This window comes from Aedes aegypti, chromosome 2 (genome assembly GCF_002204515.2).
Source record: "Aedes aegypti strain LVP_AGWG chromosome 2, AaegL5.0 Primary Assembly, whole genome shotgun sequence".
In the NCBI taxonomy this organism is placed as follows: Eukaryota; Metazoa; Arthropoda; class Insecta; order Diptera; family Culicidae; genus Aedes; species Aedes aegypti.
Window position 1 is genome coordinate 116,974,059 of NC_035108.1, and position 10,974 is coordinate 116,985,032.

Genomic DNA, 10,974 nt, shown 5'->3' on the forward strand with positions numbered 1-10,974 from the left:
TCAGAGTCTTTTCATGGTTCAAGTTTGATTGTCTTCATATCCAAGTGATTGATGTCTTATTCTCTTTATATTCATGTCTTTCGGGTTTGATTCACTCTATATTCAGGAAATTCAGGTTTGAGTTGCATATGGAGTAAACAAAAATCATGTCAAATTCACTCCATGTTCAAGTGACTCAGGATTGATTCATTTTATATTCAATAGATTCAAGTTTAGTTCTCTCCATACTCGTAAGTGTTTCACGTCAGATTCAGTTTATTATTAAGCGCCACCTAGCAGCAAAATCGCGAACTAAACTGTTCGCTTTCCGGATGTCCTTGAACCCCTGAGCAACTTTGCCGAAGACCCGAACTTTCTATCTCTTATGGATCACAAGCTAGAACTAGTTTGAAATGCTCAATTTTGCATGCTCACTAGCGCCACCTAGCGGAAAAATCGCGAACTAAACTGTTCGCTTTCCAGATGTCCTTGAACCCCTGAGCAACTTTGCCAAAGACCCGAACTTTCTATCTCTTATGGATCACAAGCTAGAACTAGTTCAAAATGCTCAATTTTGCATGCTCACTAGCGCCACCTAGCGGCAAAATCGCGAACTAAACTGTTCGCTTTCCGGATGTCCTTGAACCCCTGAGCAACTTTGCCGAAAACCCGAACTTTCTATCTCTCATGGATCACAAGCTAGAACTAGTTTGAAATGCTCAATTTTACATGCTCACTAGCGCCACTTAACGGCAAAATTGCGAACTAAACTGATCGCTTTCCGGATTCCCTTGAACCCCTGAACAACTTTGCTGAAGATCGCTTCTTTGCAAGTCGTAAGGATCTCGAGATATAGCAATGTGAATTAACCTGTTTTGAGGTGATGCTAAACTTTTCAGGGTGATTCAATATTCAGCTGAGTGTTGCAATACTTATTTTAGTGAGTCCGTATTTATGACGGGTAGTGTACTTATGAAGTCTGAAATTCGGGTTTCCTGCTTGGTGACACGAGCAAATCCGCAGAAAATATATTTTAAAAAGTTCTTTTACGTCGTTCAAATTTTGTGAGTCGAATCTGTAATCAAAAAATGAGTCCCGTACTTGTTTATTTTGCCATTAACGTTTCCGTAGTCCAAAAGAGTGGCTTAAAAACTGCCCGTTCCACCTAGGGTGAAATTCGGATTCTACTTTCTAAAGGTATAATTTTTTGTAACTTCACTAAAAGTTGAGGCTAATTGAAGTTTCTTTAATAATAATTGAAGTTTCTTTAATAATAATTGAAGAATCTCCAAATCATATCAAAAGAAATTCATCGACTACAACGCCATCTATGATTAAACATGTAATTTCAACCGTTCTTCCAAATATTTGGTCGATCTTCTCTATATAAACTTTAAGCTGGTTTAGCCTACTTTTAGAGTAGATGGGTGCCGCACAAATTTTTCCAAAGTAGCATTTTGGGATCAAAATAAACACATTTGAGCGGTATAACTTAAGACTTTTACGATTTTTCTTATATAAATATTGACCATTTTATTATATTAAGTTACTTTAAAGGCCGTAATATAAAAGTCGAGTCAATTAAAATAATTAATTCAACTGAAGTAATTGTCGACCAAAACATTCGTTCACAGGACTCTGTCAGTCGAATTGTTTCTATAGTTCTCACTGTATGTGACAAATTACACGGCGAAACAAGCTTTTGTTTCAATCACCTAATTACCGCTGATTTGAGGTCGCTAAATATATTACCGGTTTCAAAAACGTCTAATTTTTTGCTTATGACTGTTGAAAATTCATTCTTTATCGATTCCAGTCAACTTGAATGCAAGTTTTCCAGCTTTTATGCTGATTTATGTGCTTAATTTTCTACACAAATAAGTTTTTAGATGTTGAAAGTTGCAAAGCAACCATGTTTTTAATAATTTCGTTAAAAGCTTAGAAGCTGATCATTTTGAAAAGTATTGTATTTGATCATAAAGAAGAAACAATAAATTTAGTATGGAGGCTGCAAGTATGCACAAAAATGATACTATCAAAATCGGTCAACTTCAATCCAACTTTATCTCACACGAAAGTTTAAGTCCTCTTTTGCATGTATTATTTTAAATTTTCTTACATGGGGTGAAGTATTTTGTCAAACAACAGATATTGCCTTGCGTAATTAATGAACGGTCCCTTACTAGTAAACGAACTTCTACGTACAATACTTTACCAAGTCCCGTTAGAATTTGGATCGAGCAAATCCCCCGCAAAACTAATCCCGTGAAAGAAAAAAATCCAATTCTAACGCCATTAGCCTGACACGCAGCCTTTAGATATCCACAAATGAACAAAACCAACAGCACAACCTCCTTCGCCCATCATCATAAACACCGTCGTCGCCCTGTCATTCTAACTACCTTTAAGGTGAAACTCCTTTGAATCCACTAATAACTGTATAAAAGTAGTGGTACACAAAAAATATTCTCTTAGTTGTTGGTAATAGTGAAATTATAATTGATAAGACGTTGTTGCCAGTAATCGCTACTTAAATTTGAGTCTTTTCATCTTCGACTAAATAAGATTGCTTGATGTCGTACGTAACCATCAACGTATCTGACAGCCCTGCAAGCGAGCAGCCGGCGTAAAATTAGAAAAATAAAAAAAGCGAAATGCTGTGATCAAGTGAATGTTTTTAGCACGGTTTGGTGAAATTATAAGTTGTTTTCATCAGAAATCAACCAGTAATTGTTCTTTAATTAACTTGTAGTGAAAGTAAACTGTGTTGGAGGTTTTACGTTTAGCGAAAGTGGTGAAATTCGGCGAAAAGTGTTCTTCGTTCGCAGGCGGATAAGTGTAAACAATTGTAGCAAAGTTAAACGTCCGTGTTGAAAATTAGCACGGTTCATTAAATTTCCACCAGCTACTAGTGTGAAAACTACGGAAATCGTAAGGTAATAGTGTTCTGATGTCACGTTAGCAATTTGGGAGTGAACTTAGTGTAGGTAAGTGAAATATTTTGAGAAATAATGTGGACTTCAAGAATTGTGTTTGTATATGTGAGGAAGCCATTTTCACTGCCATGACAGGGATTCCTTCCTATATGTCCTTAATGTGATAAATTTACCTGATTCTGGATTCTTGTCTTTTCCTTTCTCGGCTAGTGGGCAATGTTCTTCAGCAGCCGGAGGATGAAGCTTGAGAGCGCGATCGAGTGGTGGAAGGGAAGGAGGGAACCTCAGCAGCAGCAGAGCAAGAACGAAATCTTACACAGAGAGAGAGAGAGAAAGAACGAAGCTTAGAATGCTGGAACGAGTACCGTTATCCTCGTACCAGTTAGTGGTTGGTGCCGCGTTTGGGCTTCCCTGTTCTGGATGGCAGCTCTGTGAAGGAACACAAAGTTCGGGTTAATTTGGTGTTTTGGTTAAGTGTTGCATATGAATAAAAAAAAACTGAATTGTTTTTGTATGTCACGGAATGGCTTGAGAACGGCCAATCGGATTTTGGAAATTCAATGGAAGATATCGACATATTGTGCATTCAGTTCCAAACTTCCAGTGTTTTATTATAGAAGTGCAGAGGACTCAACGGCTTCCAAAATGCGAGTTACACGTCAACATTTCCTCTCCATCCCAAATTGACCGGCATTCGGACGAAGTCGGCATCGGTATTGCTCAGCACAAAAAATGGGAACTCCAATACTTGCACTCTGAGGGTGCAACAAATTCTAAGTAGCATCCGTTGGTTCCTTGTGCAAATATAAGCGGAGTAACAACTGCGGGCGGTCAATTATGTTCAAGTTCAATGTTTCACGAAAAGCATAGCTCCATTTTAGTTGGTTTCAACTATAACGGATTGTAAATAAAATAAATATCTTACTTGTGCTTCTACCACACGTAAATTTTATGAACTGAAATTTGTTTATCTTAACTAATCTGTTCCTTCTTTTGGTATTGAAATGATATAACTAATGTTGTTATACTTAAGAGCCTCTACATAGTATTTTCACCAACTCATACTATTCAAGGCATCATTTACCTTTTTTACCATTCAGATGGACACTTACGCGTGAACGCTCCTGATCCAGGATTCTGTAGGCCGCAAACCAATCTCCTCACTCGCTTCCTCATCGCGTCTTATATCTTTCTAACGTTCGCTTTTCATTTCACGAGGCCGCCCTCGCGGCAAAACAATTCCTCGTTGGGAAAGGTTATCGGTTTATTTTTTTTTTCGGCTTCAATTCAGGTGCGTGAAAGATATTTGTTTTCTCCGGGTCGAAGCAGGGGGTTTTCCGAAATCCAATTCGGAAATTAGACACCCTTTAAGCTTCCAAAATTTTCGATCATCGCGAGACCCCTCGGTTTTGATTTGATCCTGTGATTTTTTTTTCGTGGTTCGTGATGATTATTCAGCCTTTTTTTCGATCGAACCTGCTGTTGAATGACGCGCGATCTTCCCGAAGAGGATACGACTGTCCCGAGCTTCTCGCATCCCTAATTTACCTTCCAATTTTATAGTTATTTGAAACTGTGTAATGTGAGGTTCTGGAAGTTTTTTTTAATTGCCTGAAAAAAAGTGAGCTCGAAACTGGATATGTGAGAACCGGTTTTTTTTTTCGTCAGATGTAATCCTGTTCTTTCTCCCCGTTTCTAATTGCTTTTATCCCTTTTATGATAGAATTCCTTTTTCTGAGATAGTGGCTAGACAAGTGAAGGTGCATGAATGATCCGGTTCTGATAGTCAAATTTGTCTTCGAACACAATTCCTTTTTGGTGGTAAACCAGTTTGTTCGTAGGAAGAATCAATGCAGTTCGAAGCAGTTATAACTGCTTCAGGACATGATTGACTTTGTGCTCGTTCGTCGAAGTTTGGACTGTCGAAGAGAGATTTGTGAATCATTTGAAACCTATAAGGAGGAAAACTTATGAGCTCTTCCTAAGTTTCGGCTAGCGAAAATTGAAGTGGCATTACAACTGAGTTTGCTGCTCAATCTCAATCTCAACTGAATATACTAGGATCTGAAATAACAAATTTGTTTAAATAAAGAAATGGTATGGATGCTAAATCATCTTAAGACACCTAGAAATGCAGGTCTTGGAATCTTCAAGAGTAATCAGTGACAAATTGATGGTATCATATCAGGACATAGACTCTTAAATCTCCGTACAAGTAAGATAAAAAAAAACAATCAGAAAATGATCAACTGATGGAACATACACTTTGAAATTGCTAGTGATCAATTAAGATAGTTATATTACACAGATAATCAATCAAATGGAGCTTAAATTTTAGTGTTTTTGCCTTCTTCAATAAACAATCTCTTACTCACTAACTTTTGATGACGCTACGTCCTTCCAGACATGACCTGTGCCACAATGTTTCGCCAACAAATTCGGTCCATGGCTGCTAGCCTCTAGTTTCTCGATCGTCCAACACTTCCTAGATCCTGCTCCACTTGTTCAAACCACTTCACGGCGTGTATATGGGAAAGGTTTATCAGAAAAAAATAGGCATCGCTAAATCTTTCACTATTTTAAAATATAGGTTGTTAGCTTTCATTTGACGTGTTCCCCAAAAAAATCCACCGAGGGATCCCGAACATTTTTTTTATTCAAAATTTTTGTTCTTGACACTACATTATTTTTAAATATAATCGTTGTGAAAAGCAGTTTCGTTGGTTTTAAGCTTGATGAAAGTTTCATTTCCATATATGAGTTCATAAAATAAATATACATACATTCCATTTAGTACAAAACAGAACAGTCCTATGTGATTTTGAGGATTTAATGAGCTATAGGACACTTATTCGATTAGATATGTTGGAAGTTCGACTGTTCACTTATCCGTACTGTGAAAGTATATCGAACCGAGCACTCTTTCCTTTCATGGTTAGAATATATTTATTTTCTTCTTCATCTGTCTGGGATTACACCTCTGCTGGAATTTAGCCTGCTTCTCAGCTTAAAGTTCGTTGAGTACTTAGTTATCAATTGAGAGTATTCTTTGCCAATCAACCGTAATTATTATGAGGTTCAAAAAAAGTAGAATGGATCAACATTTCAACAGCCTACGAAAGTAAATGGAATATGTTTATACAAGCCTTAGCAAAAAGCTTAAAAAAATCCTCATTAAGCATATTATTGAGGCACCCGGAGTAAAAGACAATTAACAGACTTTTTTAATAGAATTAAAATTATTTTGATGTTTTTTACAGACTTCAAAATTTAAAAAGAATATTGTGGAAGATATTTCCTGTTAAATCAAACCATAAAAAATAATTCCACCGTGAAAGTGGTTTTTCTGACAGTCCAAGATTTTCTATCACACACTTTGCTTTTCAAGTAGCTCCATAAACTTAAGTCAGGAGGAGTTAAATAAGGATCTCCTAAATCAATTCATATGTCCCCTTTTTATATCAGATGTCCATGGAATTTCCGTTGCAGAGACATAATGAACAAACCAAAGACGGCGCCCAAAGGTACTGTTTTAAGTAAACTTGATGTTTTGCTGACATATCAGTTAAAATTAATTTGCTGACCGCTCAGCTGTGTGGATCTCGGTAAAAGAATGAAAATTAGTTGAACTCAACTGAGTGTGTCCATTACTGTACGAATGAGTGGCATATTAAATCCACAAGATCACATAGGACAGTTATGTCCATTACAACATGTTATCTTATATGTCTTTGTTATATCAACTTTCATTTGAAATTTGGGCTACCGTCGAATTCCATCGACTGTTCCATACTGTTTAACAAAAAATGACTCTATGATTCTTTTGGCGCGAACGCTATTACAAACTGTTAGGACTTGGTCAAGGAATGACGTTTCTTGAATCTCAAATAGATTTTTTGTTCCTCAAATGTGGCATTTTTGCTTATTTACGAAGTCAGATGGTTCCTGTTCCGTTTGAGCCTTTAGCATAGAACCGGAACCGGAATGATATGCGGAGATTTTATGCAACGGTCAATGGTGCGCGGCCAGGCATTGCAGAATTCGCTCTCATTTGAGTATGAAGCACGATCAAAGCAAGCAAAGAAAAACATCCCATCTGCTGCGGTCTACGATCGTCATTGTATCGCAAGGTGTAACAAGTCTGATAAATGGAAGCAGCGAGCGAGAGCCCCAAAGAGAGAGCGATGATAAATCCATTTTTCTCGCTTGTTTACCGTTGGGGGTACGTGTTTTTCTTTACTGGCACGATAAACAATCCACGAACTTCCAATAGCAATAGTGTCCCCCAGGCTTGAAGTATGTTTAGAGGGGTTTTATCATGCACTACTATCCCCCCAATCTGATCAAAGTTGTAGCAGTATACGATAAACAGTCTCTCATAATGTGCAGCATGTTATGATAGTTACAGAGAGCGATACGTGAGAGATTATCTCAATTTTCTCAGGATTCAATCCCTGTGCGCGGCACAATACCGTACCAGTGCCCGCCATGTGCAATGACCGAGAAGGGAATTTGCTGACCGATAAAACGGCGGTGGCTGGCAGGTGGAAGGAGCACTTTCAGCAATTGTTGAACAGTGAGAATGGAAATGTAGCGAGGAACAGGATGAACATAGATGATGACGATCAAGCTGTGGACCCACCGACCATAGGAGAGGTTAAAAAGGCTATCAGCGAGCTGAAGAACTGTAAGGCTGCTGGGAAGGACGAGATCCTGGTCGAGCTTCTCAAGCACGGAAGCGAGCAGCCTTACCAGTCGATTCACCGAGTACTTCTGAAGGTATGGGAGGACGAAGAATTGCCCACCGGCTGGTTGGATGGCCTCATCCGCCCTATCTACAAGAAAGGGCACAGACTGGAGTGTGCCAATTACAGAGGAATTACCCTGCTGAATTCGGCGTACAAAATTCTGTCGCGCATCCTGTTTAACAGACTGAGACCGCTCGAGGAGTCCTTCGTCGGTGAATACCAAGCTGATTTTCGTGAGGGCCGTTCGACAACGGACCAGATGTTTAGCTTGCGAATGATCCTAAACAAATTCCGGGAGTATAACTTGCAGACTCACCATCTGTTTATTGATTTCAAGGCGGCGTACGACTCAGTGAAAAGAAATGAGCTTTGGCAGATAATGTCTGAAAATGGTTTTCCGGCGAAACTAATTAGGCTGATACGTGCTACGCTGGATGGTTCGAAATCAAGTGTTCGGATCGCAGACGAGGTGTCAACCTCGTTTGTGACGTTAGACGGATTGAAGCAGGGAGACGCACTTTCGAATTTACTGTTCAACGTTGCATCCGAGGGTGCTATTAGGAGATCTGGCGTGCAGAGAAATGGCACTATTATCACAAGGTCGCACATGCTCCTTGGCTTTGCGGACGATATAGACCTGATTGGAATCGATCGCAGGTCAGTGGAAGAGGCCTTCGTGCCTCTGAAGAGGGAGACAGCGAGGATAGGCCTGACTATCAATTCTACCAAGACGAAGTACATGGTTGCAGGTAGAGATAGAGTCAGGCATGGTGGTGTAAGTGCTGAGGTAGTGTTTGATGGGGATGTGTTTGAAGTTGTTGAAGAATTTGTTCACCTTGGAATACTTGTGACATGTGACAACGACGTTTCCCGCGAAGTGAAAAGACGTTTCTCGCAGCTTGCAAACCGAAACTAAATTCGCCCTGTATAAAACATTGATTCTTCCGGTGGCTCTCTATGGGCACGAAGCGTGGACGTTGAAAGAGTCAGACCGGAAAACTCTCGGTGTTTTCGAGCGTAAAGTGCTGCGGACAATACTCGGTGGGAAACTCGAAAATGGTGTGTGGCGCAGACGCATGAATCACGAGTTGTATCAAGTGTACAAAGATGCGAATATTATCAATCGTGTAAAATACGGCAGACTTCAGTGGGCTGGTCACTTAGTGCGAATGTCGGAAGAAAGAATTGCGAAAATAATATTAAGCAGGGAACCAGGTAGAGGTCGGCGGCTTCGGGGTAGACCACGAATACGCTGGCTGTACGCAGTGGAAGAGGACCTGGCGACCCTAAACGTTCGGGCAACTGGAGAAGTTTCGCCCAAGACCGTCGAACAAGGAGCTCTACAATACGCCCGGCAATGGCGTGATGCTACGCTGTAGCCATCAAGGTATCAAGGTACCTTTAGCATAGTTTTATTTTATAACGCCATTTGAAAAGATAAAGAGGTTTTATGCCTTTTTGAAAACGATTTTTAAAGACTCAAAGTGGCTTTTCCCTCTTCCTAAATTTAAAGTTAAAATAAATAAATAAATCTATATGAATAAAAATGGAATGGTGTTTGTATGTCACGAAATGGCTTATGAATGGGTGAACGGCTCGGGATGATTCTTTATCCGCTTTGTTCGTCAAGGGTTCCGACGTGTTTGTCTGTATAAAAATCCCATGATATTCACCAGGAAAATTTGTAAAAACGAGAGTGAACAGAACTGTCATTTTGTATGGGACGATTCATAGCATTTTTCAACAGCCTACTTGATGGCAAGACGAAGTTTGCCGGGACCACTAGTAAATGAATAAATAAATAAGCGAAAACGTAACCTCAAGGCTACGGACCCCCCCTATATTGCCTTGATTAGTCTAGTCAGTTTCCCTGGAAAACCATTCTCGTCCATAATTTTCCACAGCTCTTCGCGGTCGATGATATCATAGGTCGCTTTGAAATCGATGGATAGCTGGTGCGTAGGAACTTGATATTCGTGTCGCTTTTGGAGGATTGCGGCAGATAAAAGTCCGTTGTCAACTGCCCGCTCGTCTGGCTGCAGAAGATAATCTAGAAAAACACTTTGGCTGAGTTGAGATTGGTGATTGCTCGATGATAGTTCTCACATTATGACTTGTCACCCTTTTTGTATATTGGGTATATAACTCTTTCCTTCCACTAGCAGCAGTTAATATCCCAGATTCAGGCTATCGATCGGGGCAGACAAGTAGCCTGCACAGGTTGGGCCCATTTTAAGAAGTTCCGTTCCAATACCATCCTTTCCAGCTTCGTTGTTGCTATTGAGCTGTATGACAGCATCATTCACTTCACTTATTGTGAAAGTTGGCACGTCTCCATCATCCGCCGAACCAATGAAGCCATTCCTCCTGCTGCCTAAGTATTTCACCTATATACCATCCATATGTTCATCGTAGTGCTGCTTCCACCTTTCAGTCACCTCACGTTCGTCCTTCAAGATACAGTCATGCCTTATCCCAGCACATTTCGACTCGCAGCACAAAGCCTTTGCGGGATGCATTGATTGTCTTGTGGAACTTTCACGTTTCTTGAGAACGATACAGCTGCTGCATCTCTCCGCACTCCAATTCTTCCAGGCGACGATTTTCATCCTGGAATACATTGGTTTGCTGTTTTTGCTTCTGTTTGTAACGTTCCACATTTTGACGAGTACCTTGCTGCAGCATCATCACCCGCTCTGCATTCCTCTCGTCCAAAACCCGATGGCACCTTCTGCTACATTGTTGATGACTGCTTTGACATTACTGCAGCAGTCCTCAAGAGGGGCTTCGGTGAGCTCTCCCTCATCTAGTGGCGGGCGTCGTTACCGAATGTTGCTCACAACGGAAAATCTTTGGCGCTCGTTGAACATCACAAGATAGTGGTCCGTTTCGACGTTTGTGCCACGATAGGTTCTGATGTCGATAATATCCGAGAAATGTCTTCCATCAATCAAAACGTGGTCGATTTGCGATTAAGTCTGTTGGGATGATCTCCAAGTGTACCGGTACGGGAGACTGTGATGGGAGTAATACCTACGTATGCTCATATTCTTGAAGAGGGCGAAATCAATGAGTCTATTAGGTATTTGACCGTAAAGATACCACATTCAAGAGCTCAAATCAAGACATCCGTTTAAGCTGAAATCATGAGCGATTGGTCAATCGTTAATGGTGATCAATCGATTAAATTTTCAGCGTGAATGATTATCTGGTTCTCCAAATTTGTGCCTTGGAATTTTAAGCCTTGGCCTTTATACATCCACACTTTACTTAGCTTAGCATAAACTGACTACACATTTCAATGGTTGCTA